The sequence below is a fragment of the Falco punctatus genome (genome assembly GCF_963210335.1).
Source record: "Falco punctatus genome assembly, chromosome: Z".
Classification (NCBI taxonomy): domain Eukaryota; kingdom Metazoa; phylum Chordata; class Aves; order Falconiformes; family Falconidae; genus Falco; species Falco punctatus.
Window position 1 is genome coordinate 70,727,308 of NC_137586.1, and position 12,052 is coordinate 70,739,359.

Sequence of the window (12,052 nt, forward strand, 5' to 3'; positions counted from 1 at the left end):
AAAATTGTTTCTTCATGCCTTGAGAGTTTGACAAGGTACCTTTCTTTAGAAGCTTCCTAAGACAGTATACTGCATAACTGAAAGATGAAAAGCAGGAAAACAAGAATCCTCACTGTTGATTCTGTCTAACAAGATGAATTGAAACTCTCAGAAATTAGCACATTTTGTTAATAAAGATGGATCTCAATCTCACTTGTGTATCAAACTTTTGATTCATGTAGGTTTTGCCTTTGAGTTTGGATGGTGCTGATGTTATTCTTGCAGGATAACCCACTAACAAGAAGAACCTGGGCTCCGTGCTTCATTACAGAGGTACTATAGCTCAGTTTTAGGTATAAAGTAACTGATTTAAATAAGAAGAAAGTGGGATTTATTTAAGTCATAGGAAATACTCTGTGAAAAATCTGTATAGCAGTCTTTGAGGGCAAGAAAAACCTTTTGCACTAGAGGTATACCATGTATCCATAGTCATTCAGAACAAACATAATGAAATTAACCTACAATGAAATTTTTAAAATATATTAAAATTGAAGTGTAACTGTAAGGATGAGGAAGTACTTGAATGGATCTCCTGGGTGAAGTATCTTAGTCAGCCAAGTAAGGTGTAAGTAGACCTAATTTGCATTAAGGTGGTAGGATTGACTGAATGACTCTGAGGTCTCTTTGGACTGTACTTTTATCTGAGTCATCCCAATATAAAAATTTTTCTCCCTTTCAAGAGGAAATTCTCAACTGGACTAATGCTGGAAGAACTCAGGAAATGGAAGAAGGTATTTTAATCGGAGAAGTTGATCAGCCATACTTAGAGATGAGGGTGAGAATTACAGTAGTTCTGTTAAATGTAATAAAATGGTTATTCTGCTTGTGTGTACATAGATATCACAAGTAGAGTAATGTAAACTGAGAAACCTTTCACACCTAGCCAGCAGGGTTTGGATTGTCTCAGTTTTTTCTGTTGCTTGAAGTTCACATGCAAATAAAGCACCCACTTTACAAAACCCCTGTAGTAAGTTTTAAATAGGTAAGTTAAGAATTGGTAAGTTCAGAAAACTTGTGGACATGATGATGGAAGACATAATAGAGCTAAATAAAAAATAATAATTTTCCAAAACAATACTGATGATAATAGCAAAAGACCAAGTCACTGCCTTAATTTCTTCAGTGCTAATCTTTTTCTTGTGCAATGTACTAAAGAATATGATCTGCACAGAAGATAAGATAGGATTTATGCAGATTGAGAGGTTTCAGTAGAATTCTTTACTGGAATATTTTCTAAAAATCAATGTGGATTGAATTTTCTTAGTCATTGTCCATTGCATGCAATATATACTAGTTCAAATCAAGACCAGATAATCTCTGCCCTTCGATCTGGCATTTTGGTGTTTTCACTGACTTAATGAGGTTAGCGTAAGCAGTAAAACCAATTAGTTTTCTATGTTCCTGGTGGCTTCAGAGCCACAGACAACTCTAATACTTTCCCTCTAAAAAAAAGAACTCATACATTTAAAGATGCGCCTCATAACGCTCTGGTGAGGAAAGCTAGAAGTGTTTTCTGCATTTTGTAAGTGGTAGAAGAAAGAAACTGCATACCTGGAGATACAGAAACCAGATTTTATGGGGTTTTGTTGTTTATTGTCATTAGAGATTTCCTTGGTGTTCCAGTTACTTATATTCTTTTTTTTTTTTTTCCCTCTACAAAAGTGAAATCAGTTGCCTAGCCTCCTACTATTTATTAGAGGATGGTATCTTCTGTTTAGTGGAGAGATGTCAGAGATCAGAGATTGCCATTGGGTCATAAAGAAGCTTTTCCAGTTACTTTCCAGAAATGTAACTGTACTATTTCCAGTGACAGCTCATCTATTTGGGCCATTATCAATTAAGAAAGAACTGACAATAATAAATTTCTTCTGACCCTATGTAATACCATACGTGCACACCCTGTTCCCTTAAGAACTGGGAAGTCAGTGCACAGTGGTTGTGCATGAAGTCATTTGGAGACAGCGGTACATGTTATATCTGGTGTTCTGCCCAAGGTGTTTTCTTTTGGAGCCATTGTCTTAGGCGGTAGGTGAAAGGCCTGCTGGAAACATGGAATGTCTCAGGTTGGAAGAGACCAGTAAGGATAATAAAGTACAACTCCCTGCCCCTTGCAGGACTACCTGAAACGAAACCGTATAACTAAGAGTATCATCCAGACACTCCTTGAACTCTGACAGGGTTGGTGCCATGACCGCTTCCCCTGGGGAGTCTCTTCCAGTGACCAGTCACCCTCTCAGTCAAGAAACTTTTCCTGATGTCCAGTCTGAGCTTCCCCTGACACAGCTTCATTCCGTTTTCTTGTGTCCTAATGCTGGGCACCAGAGAGCATCTCCCTCTCCACTGCCCCCCTTGAGGAGGTTGTAAACTGCAATGAGGTCACCCCTCAGCCTTCTCTTCTCCAAGCTGCCCAACAATTTCTTAATTTTCCTGGTATGTAATGAGACACAGACAGCCTGGATTGTTCAGCCTAGCAACATAAAGCCTAGAGCTACACAGGATTGCTTTCTGTAAACACTCCAGATTTCAGGATCTTGTTATGCAAGTCAACAACGTGTGAAAATGTCACCATAGCTGGTGTTACCTCCGCACCTCGCCTAATAAGTATTTCCTCTGGAGCCCCTAGGAAGTTGATCTGCAGGCCAGCCCAAATTCTGCACAGTTTGCATGAACTGGAAGAACAAAATCAAACTGGATCTGAGTTTGACCCAATAACCAAGGTTTAACTTGTTGAACATGAGCTGTCTCAGCCTAGGCTGGATTTTTGTGGACTGAAGTGTCCTTGAACCAAGAATTCCAGTGTGCTCTCTAAGACCCTGGTTAGCCTGTTGTGGTTTTTTTTAATTGTCTCCTTATAATCCTAGTTAACATTGTGCCAGAGACACTGACACTGCAGAATCATAGGATCTGCTGGGAAAGAAAGTGGAACAAACTGGAATATACTTTCACTCCTTAAGTAATTACTATCTGCTATTCTTTTCTTTTCAAGGGGTACACTGTAGAAATAATAATATTAAAAAAAGAGTACAGAGAAGGACAAAGAAGATTATTAGGGATGTGGAACATATTCTGTATAAAAAGATTGATTAGAAGGTGTTCATGAGCCTGAACAAAAGTAAGTGAATGGGTTATGATCTAGACATACTGTGAAACTGGATGTTGTGAAGGCAAGAAGAGGCATGTTATCCTCTGTTTCCATAACACAGGAACAAAAAAGCATCAAATGATATCATTGGACAGGGGTTTAGAAAGAATGAAAGGTACTTACTCCTGTGGCATTTTCTGGAAGCTGTGAGAGTCATTGCCGTAGGATCTTGAAAAAGCTAAAAACCAGATGTTGCCGAAGGATGATTCCATAGTTTAGCAAAACAGATGACTGGACAGATCTGTTAAATTAAGGGATGCAATTATAATCTTAAATGTAAGCTTTCCTTAAACTAGATTTCTGACATCTATGAGGGTTCGAAGGGCATGATTGTTATGTACTTGCTCTGTTGTTATTCCCTGTACATAAATTAGTGTCCAATGTCAGACGTGATACTGAGCTCAGATAGACTGTCGAATGTACTGAGGTTTGGGCTTTTTTCAGCATCTTTGATGATAAATACTTTGTGGCTTATTGTGAATTAGATGTTATATTTTCTTTAAGTTTTTAAGACAAATAATTCTGTGGAAGTTGCTGTTTTACAGTTAACACTAACAGTCACTTTCAGTGACGGCTAGCAGTTTGAAACATGAGTGATGCTTGTAGACTATGACACTTGTGTTGGCTCAAATGGGACATCAGAAGAACTATTGTGTCCATATGAAAAAAAATTCTGGTTTTTGTTTGTTTGTTTGTTTTTTTTCTTTTAACAGAACAGGGCAAATATTCCTCTTTGAAGTGCCTCAATAAAATAATAAAATATTGAAAGGATTAGGCTCTTTTAACCATTACTAGTCTGTATGGACTTATTTTGCCTTGAATTTTGTTCTTCTGAGACTTCAGGAGAAAGATTTGCTGTCAGATACCTCTTCAACTAAGATTTCCAAAGCATCACATCCTCTTTCCATCTCTGACTTCTATATGTGTTATCAATGCTAAATCTTCTGTTAAAATAATGAAGTACTTTGCTATGATTTTTTTTTTTTTTTTTTTTTTAAGAAAAGTATTGATTACTTTTCCTTATGCTGGAAAATATTCCCTCTATGATTGCATATGTTTTGGTGTTTTGTTTCTGGTGTTTTTTTGTTTTTTTTTTTTTCACGGACTTCATTATTGTGTTATACACTTGCTTTTTATCAGTGTACAGTAAATGTATAGAGGTATCAGGTAGACCAATATTGAAGTTACTGCTGAAAAACCATTGAAGAGATATCTGTACCATGAACTTTTGTGTCTATTGGTATAAGTCACTATATTTTAATTTGAACCTCTTGACAAAGAGGAGACTTCTTCAAAACTGCTTGCTTATATATATATATGTATCATGCATAACCACTCTGGTAAAGGAGAGCTGAAGTAACTCTAGGACACAGGAGTACCGGATTGTCTAATAAACTATGGCTGTCTTAAAATTTATTCACATTGGACTTAAATACATTGGCAGGAATTTTATTGATCAACAAAAAGAAAGCATCTACAAATGAGTCGGCATTAAGAAGTAAAAATTGTTTACATTTTAACTCTACCCATGCATATGGGCCTGTAGCACCAGATGCAGGTATTTATGCAAAGGACTAAGGAATTCACTAAGTCTCTGTGCTGGGTTTTGGTACTGAATGGAAGTCCAGGAAAACAGAGTAACCTTCAAATTAATGGTATGTTCCAAAGAATGTGTTTTGCATCAAATCGGGCATGGAGCAGGTTTGTTTGCTCAGAGAATTATGTGCATTCTTTTTATGTTCCCAGTTATTTTTCATTTGCATTCATTTCTTATATACCAAAATTAATAAATTTTAATGCTTTTTTTCCTGTGAGTGATAGGTTTGCTCATTGTCCTAAACTAGGAACTTCCTTCCTTATTGACAAAAAATAGTAAAGGTAACAAAAGGTGTCTGATGGTCCTGTAGCACACAAATGTCCCCAGTCTTGTAGCACACAAATGTCCTCAGTCTAGAAGTTACTGCACATTTGTTTGTCCATCTGAACAGTTCTCTTAACCGTGGCATGTATAGTCCTTTCAATTTTCATCCTGCTGTCCTTGTCATGCTGCCTTTTGGCAGGCATGAGAAGTTACTTGGGCATTTTTAGAAGGCAAATCCGAAGAAGGAAGAGATAGCCATGGTGCTTCATTCTTAATGTACATTAGTAGTCAGATGGAACAGTCGCACTGAAGGTTCCTGCAGTATGAAGGAACTGAAGGAATTAATCTTCACAGAGTGGGTGCCTGTGTGCCAGCATCAGTCACATCAGATCAGGCCTGCCTGCCCTGGCTGCAGGCTAGGAGAAGGGCCCTCCTGGTACCTAGTACAACCTGACGTTCACAGCAGATCTAGCATAACTAAGATGCCAGTAGCAGCTTGGGGACATGCTGTCAAATAAGAGGGAGATTGGTGGTGAAAGAGGGAGAGATTCACCATCTTGATTCACACACATTTTTAAGGACTGACATATCCTGTCTGCAGAAACTGTTTAAGGTTAGGTAACAGGGAAATAAATGTATAAAAGAAATATGCTGGTATTAGTTTACTTTTTCATGTTTCCTTTGATCCCTGGGTGCGGACATTGATCTTTACTAAAACCCCAGCTCAAGCTTGAAGTTTTTACAGTGAGTTAATTTGTATTGCAGGGCCCAAGTGCCACCGATCACCAGCTGTTCTGGGGAGTGTCTTCATTATCATGCAGGGAGTTCCCTCTGGTGGGAATTTCCCTGTCAGGTGTGCACTTTGGTTCACATCATATGGAAATGTCACAACACACAAGCTGGATTCATTTCAGCTGAAATGAAGCTAAAATATCAGTTTTGACGCAAGCTTAGCATGCTCTAGACACTAATGGACCTTCGGACCCTGCAAACAATCCAGAGCTGGATTGTAACTGAGCTGGACCCAACTGTTTATATCACAAAGCTGTGCCCATTGCACTGCACCGCTTGCTAACACAGGTACAGGCTTTATGTTGACAAAATAATTATCAGCATATCCAGTGCAGGTAGGCAAAAATGCTGTTTCAAAGAATTTTTTTTTTATCCTTACCCGTTTTCCCAGAGTTCACAGATTTTAGTCTTTGTGTCCATTTTATCTCCTGAGTTTGGAAGGAGTAGAAATAATGGATATCCTATGTCTGCCTTCTTTCTTTCCTTGAGTTATATGTTGGGTTTTTGGTTTTGTTTTTTTTTCAACACAAAAGTTTCCATTTGATAGCAAAGAGCAACTCTGAAATACCAAGAACGCTGAAAACAGAGCTCTAACAGTGAGGTTTCATTTATAATTTTACAGTTGCTGCTGAACTGCTTCATTGCTGCATGATTGGATGTGACACATGCTGGGTGGCTGACAGTCTTCCCAGAAAACACTTCAGCCAGCAGCTCTTTGATATGTGGTAGGAACTGCTTGGTGAAACTACCTGTCTTCTATATAGGTAAGAATTGGATTGGATTACATTAGATTAATTTAGGTGATTGCAATGGTCCATATGAATCAGTTTTCTGGCTCATACACTGCCAGAATCTTGTAAGAGCAGCCACGCATTTCAGAGGTGTAGGTTTTGCACCTGGATTTAACACCTTCCTCAGCCATGAATCTGTCATCAAACTGCATCTGTGCCTTTGAATGGTTTCCAGTTTCTGGATTGAGCAATCCCTTAAAAGCCAGTCTGCTGTGAGGCAGAATGAGGCAGCTTGCATAAAACCATCATTTACTATAAAAAAAATAATTAATTTTCCTATTCTCTGATACAAGCATACAAAATACTTTAAAATGCCCCTAACCCCAAGAACAGCAGTTTCCCTGCTGTTTTAATCTGGTCCGTCCTTGCCACTCAGCACTGTCCCTCCTTTTTGATAAATTTTAATCTAGCTTTTTTATACCTATAAATGAATATTTAAAAATTTCCCTTGTTGGATCATATCTGTGCATTGCCCCATATATATATATATATATGTATGTATGTATATATATATATGTATGTATGTATGTATGTGTGTATTTGTATGTATATGTATATATACACATATATATGTGTGTACATGTGTATATATATATCGTGTATACATACATATGTATGCACAGATACATACATGGGTGTTTATCATGTATGTATTTATGTGTAGATATATTTAATTCAAGCATACACAACCTTATACAAGTTTACACATAGTTTATGTAAGCTAGAATAATACTTGCGAATAGTAAGAGTTAATGATATCAGTGACACGTTTCCTTTTGGCCACTGATTCACATACATTGTCATGCAATCATAATTACGGTAAACATGATTTGTATATCTCTGTTTTTGGCATGGTCTGCACAGACTTCTTGAAGCTGGGTGTTATTCTTGTTCAAAATTAGCACTTTCTAAAACAAAGAGGCAAATGTGACCTTTTTAAAAGAATGCCATTCGGAAATTACTTTTTGATCAGTAGCAGAGTTTTCTGGATTTTGAGCATAGACTATGTATTCTACCAGTACAATACTTGCTGCAGCCACATCATATTTTCAATTCATGGATTACTTAAGTGTTGCTTGTCCTGTAAATATTCATGGACTTTCTTCAAAACTGATTTCATGATTTAGAAAACTGTTGTTTTGGCATAGAAATCTCAATTGCTCCACGAACATTGGTGAAAGTTCATTATTTGCAGCAGCTTTGCAGTTGAGGGAGGTCAAAAAGGAAACACAGAGAATCTTATGTCCTGGTTGCATCAAAGAGCTGAATTATGTAATTATACTGAAACTACTAGTGAATTTTGATTTAGATTCGGTTTGTATGAGATATTACACTGTTCTGTAGTATTTCAGTGTTTCCTTGGGGGAGAGGGGGAGGGCGGGGATAGTTCAATATTTTTTATTTGTTGGTTTGGTTTGGTTTTGCAAATATAACTCCAAAAACAGGAAGTGTCTAGAATGTTATGTGATATTGTATGTTTTTGCTGGAAAATGTTTGTACTTTGTTACAAACTAGCAGTAATTTGTCTTTCAGCAGTCTGATGCTGCCTGACCCCCCATGGAATGGAGCTCTGTAGACATGAAAATCAGCTTCACTTCTGTTACTCTTTCACCTCTGTTTGGGTGCCATCCGAGGCATATTTCAAAACTGCAATCCTATAGCTAAACCAACATTAACTATGTAGAGACTGTAAGAGAACAGGGGGATTTATTACTTGGTGGACAAACAAATGCAGGCAAAGCTGGTTTGTTACTTCTTAGTACACAGTTAAGCACCTTCAGCATACTCGTTTACAGAAGCTCAGTAACTAAGTGTGTTAATGCATTTGCATAGCATGTCAAAGAATCTATAGATTTTATCCATTACATTCAGGGAATTTAAATACCGTAGAGCTAGCTGGAAGAAGAAGTGTATTAGCATTGAATTAGAGAAGGCTGGAGAAAACAAAATGCCTGACTGCTGTCTTGTAACTGACAAATGTGCTTAATTCAGCGTGCAAACGTTTCTGAAAGATTGTCCTTGAGATCTGTTTTCAAACTGGGTTTTGGCTTAGGGTTTCCCTTGTCATGGGCTTCCTCTGCTTCTAAATATTATTTTTGCTTAAAGAGCTTTATGTGCCTAAAATTCCTAAGACTGCTTTTAATCTTACTTTTTCTTTTTTCCTTCCCCCCCCACCCCCCCCCACCCCCGCCCTGGCCCCTTCTCCATTTGTTAATCAATGAATACTTCTTGGCAAAGACTGATGATGATTGCTTATTACTAGATTTAGTACAGTAACATGGTTTTTAAGACTCATCTATTGCCATTGCAATCTTTCTTAGTCTTCAGATATACTCACTAACTTTCTTTGGTCTATCTGTTCCCTGGTTCTGTGTATGAAGGATGAGTCCATCCTTTTCATTGTACACTCATTCCTTATGTTTCTATGACACAAACTGCTGCCTTCTGTTCGTCATCGTGCCTAAGTTTGCTTATGCCTTAAGTGGCAGAGTTGGCTCATTCAAGTTCATGAACATCTTTTCTGTATTGGAATTAATAGCTTGACCAAGGGCTTATATTCATTTTTCCTCCTCGGTTCTTTTGCCACATATAATTTTTTTAAGGAGCAGGATCTCAGTTTGTTTCCTTGTAAAACTCATGTTGTAGTCCAATAAAACACAAGCTTATAGCTTGCTTATAGATACACAGACATGCTTATAACTAAGGACATATTTAGTCAGCTTGCTGAATTTGAGAGATCAGGATCACTGTTTCAGTTACTTTCCAAAGTGATCTGTGTGTTTACCATTTAATGTTCCAGAACTGAAATTCCCATTGTTCTTTGTAGACAGCAAATTAACTGTAACTTGGCTTGCTATAAAACATGAAAGGTAAAACGATAGAATAATAGCAATAAGTGAGATAAGTAATATGCTAGATTATGGGGTTTTTTTAATGGAAAATAGAACTAGGATGCTATAAATGGCAGGTGGGTTAACTTACTGAATGCTACTTGTTCTTTAACCACAGTTCCTGGTTTGTTTTTTTGTTTTTTTTTCAGGTCTCACTCCTACTGTTAAGTTATAAGTGTCTTCTGTTTAAGAAGTCTTTTAGCTAGACTATATATAGATAATTATACATAGGTCAGACTTAGAATTGTATTTTTCTTTGAATCTGATTCAATGTCATTTTGTCTTTCTAAACTGAACCTGAAGATTTTGGACAAAAGCCACATTTACTTCTTGTAAGAGGACCTTGACAATCTGTAGGACAGTGCTCAGCATTATCATGCAGTTATGTTTGGCTACCATTCTTTCTCTTCCTTCTTCCTGTTAGATTTTCACTAGAGATGAATGGAGCATCCTTGGTGTTGTGAGAACTGTGTGGGCTTTGCTAGCCATTAGTCAGAATAGCACATATCCTAACAGAAGCCTGGAGTCCCAAGCCAGCTCAATGGAACCTTGCAGCCTGTAGTATCAGCTCTGGAGAACAGTTCCCTAGGTGGCAATATCTTAATTTCTTTCTTTTGGACTCCAATTTGTATATGTACAATTTCATTCACAATTAAAAAATAAAGGCTATAGTTTAAAATTCTCCATTAAAAAGGCTTAACACCTATGAGAGGCCCCCTTCATGGGGAAAATCCTGTTATAACACTTAGTCCTTTTGCTGCCATTAAATACTGCATTACAACAAGTTATTAGAAAGGAATATATAAATTGTGGGGCTGATACTAAAAGCAAAATTTACATTCATACAGACAAGTTTTTTTTTCCTAAAGTTTTTATATTGAAAATGTATTTTCTAATAACTTAGTCTTTAAATAATAATAATTGGAATGCCAATATTATAATTTTTTGTAGTGCTTAACTGGGATTCAGTTCACATCATGTGCAGTAGACATTAATGAGTTCATGATCAGCTATAAGGCAGAGCACAGAAGAATCCAGTATAAAAGACCCCTAAAAAGGAACATTGTCTCCCAACCCCACACTAGAAAGCACAATGTGTAAATTCAAGCAAAACAGACAAATTCTGTGTTTTTAAGACTTGGAGATTTCACTTTAGAGATGTTACATTTTATATATGCAAAACTGAGCACTTTGTATTTGTCCCAGTAATTCCTGCTGTGGGGTCAATAGGCAAGTGTTTTAGATATGGCAAGCACAATGATGAACTGTATTGACAAATTACAACAGGTTGCACTGAGAAAGGGTGTCGTTAATATTTTTGTAGTTTTATTTCTGTAGCACTAAACACATTGGTTTAGCTTTGTGTCACAGATTGGTGCGTACAGTGCTGCAACGATTTGGGGTCTTGCCTGGAGTAATGATCTATGTTCATTTCTGCTCCTGCCAGAAAGTAACTAATTGTTCCCAATAGATGATCCTGCTGAGGGGTCATGTGGAGGCACAGTTCAGCTCGTGATCTCCCAAACTCCTTCTAAATGGCAGGTAGCCTGCTCACTCCTCCTCACCTTACTCACTGCCTTTGAAGGAACAGTGTTCCAATACTGCCAGCTCTATCTTCTGTTTTAATAACAGAAAAGCTGTAATCTAGAAATAATTTTAGTGTATTATTGTGAAGTAAAAGTTTAAGTTCTTGAATTGCAAGGATCCAGAAGAAAAACCTAAGGAGAGGAAATGAACATAACTCTTCTTTCTCAGTGTTTTTCACATCCTCATTTTTGCATTTTGACTGGAATAGTCAACAGCAACAACTCACAGCAGCACAATTCCAGCAATTAGCAGCAGTCCACCTTCTGATTCCTGTCCTTCAGAGGGAAACCTAAGTTAGTCTAGTGCCAGATTAGGGCCACCAACTTTTACTGCCCTCCTCCTCCCATTCTGTCTTGAGCAGCAGCAGCTTGTGACAATACAGTGTTGCTCCTCTAGTTCCAATTACATTCATTTTGTCTTTTTTAAAAAAACTTTGTTTCCCACCCTTTTCATCTAGTTGCTTTCCTGTCCTTCATCCTTTATACGATGTTGCTAGAAACAGTTTGTTATTTGGACCAAGACTGATGCAGGGTAAATGAGCAGGCATGAATTAGATGCATTCAAAATGACTAGTATACTTCATGGATCACACCACCACAGGACAATTCAGGATGACAGAGACCTCACGAGGTCTTTAGCCTAACCTTGTGCCCAGAGCAGGCTCAGCCATCAGTCAGACCACATTGCTTGGGGCTTTATTCCGTGCCAGCTGGAAAACCTCTGCCTGCCTAGGGCAGGCCTGCCCTTTGCTCCTGCCCCAATTGCAAGAGACCCCGATTGGACACTTCTTCCAAGCAGCTGGACAGCAGTCCTGCCCTCATGCGTAGGGACTGGTCTGCTGCCCCAGTCTGGTGTCACCTGCAAACCTGACAGCATGCAATTGGTCACATCCTCAGGTCACAAGTAGAGAAGTGTCCAGGGCAGACCCTGCAAAAGACCATGAGGCACC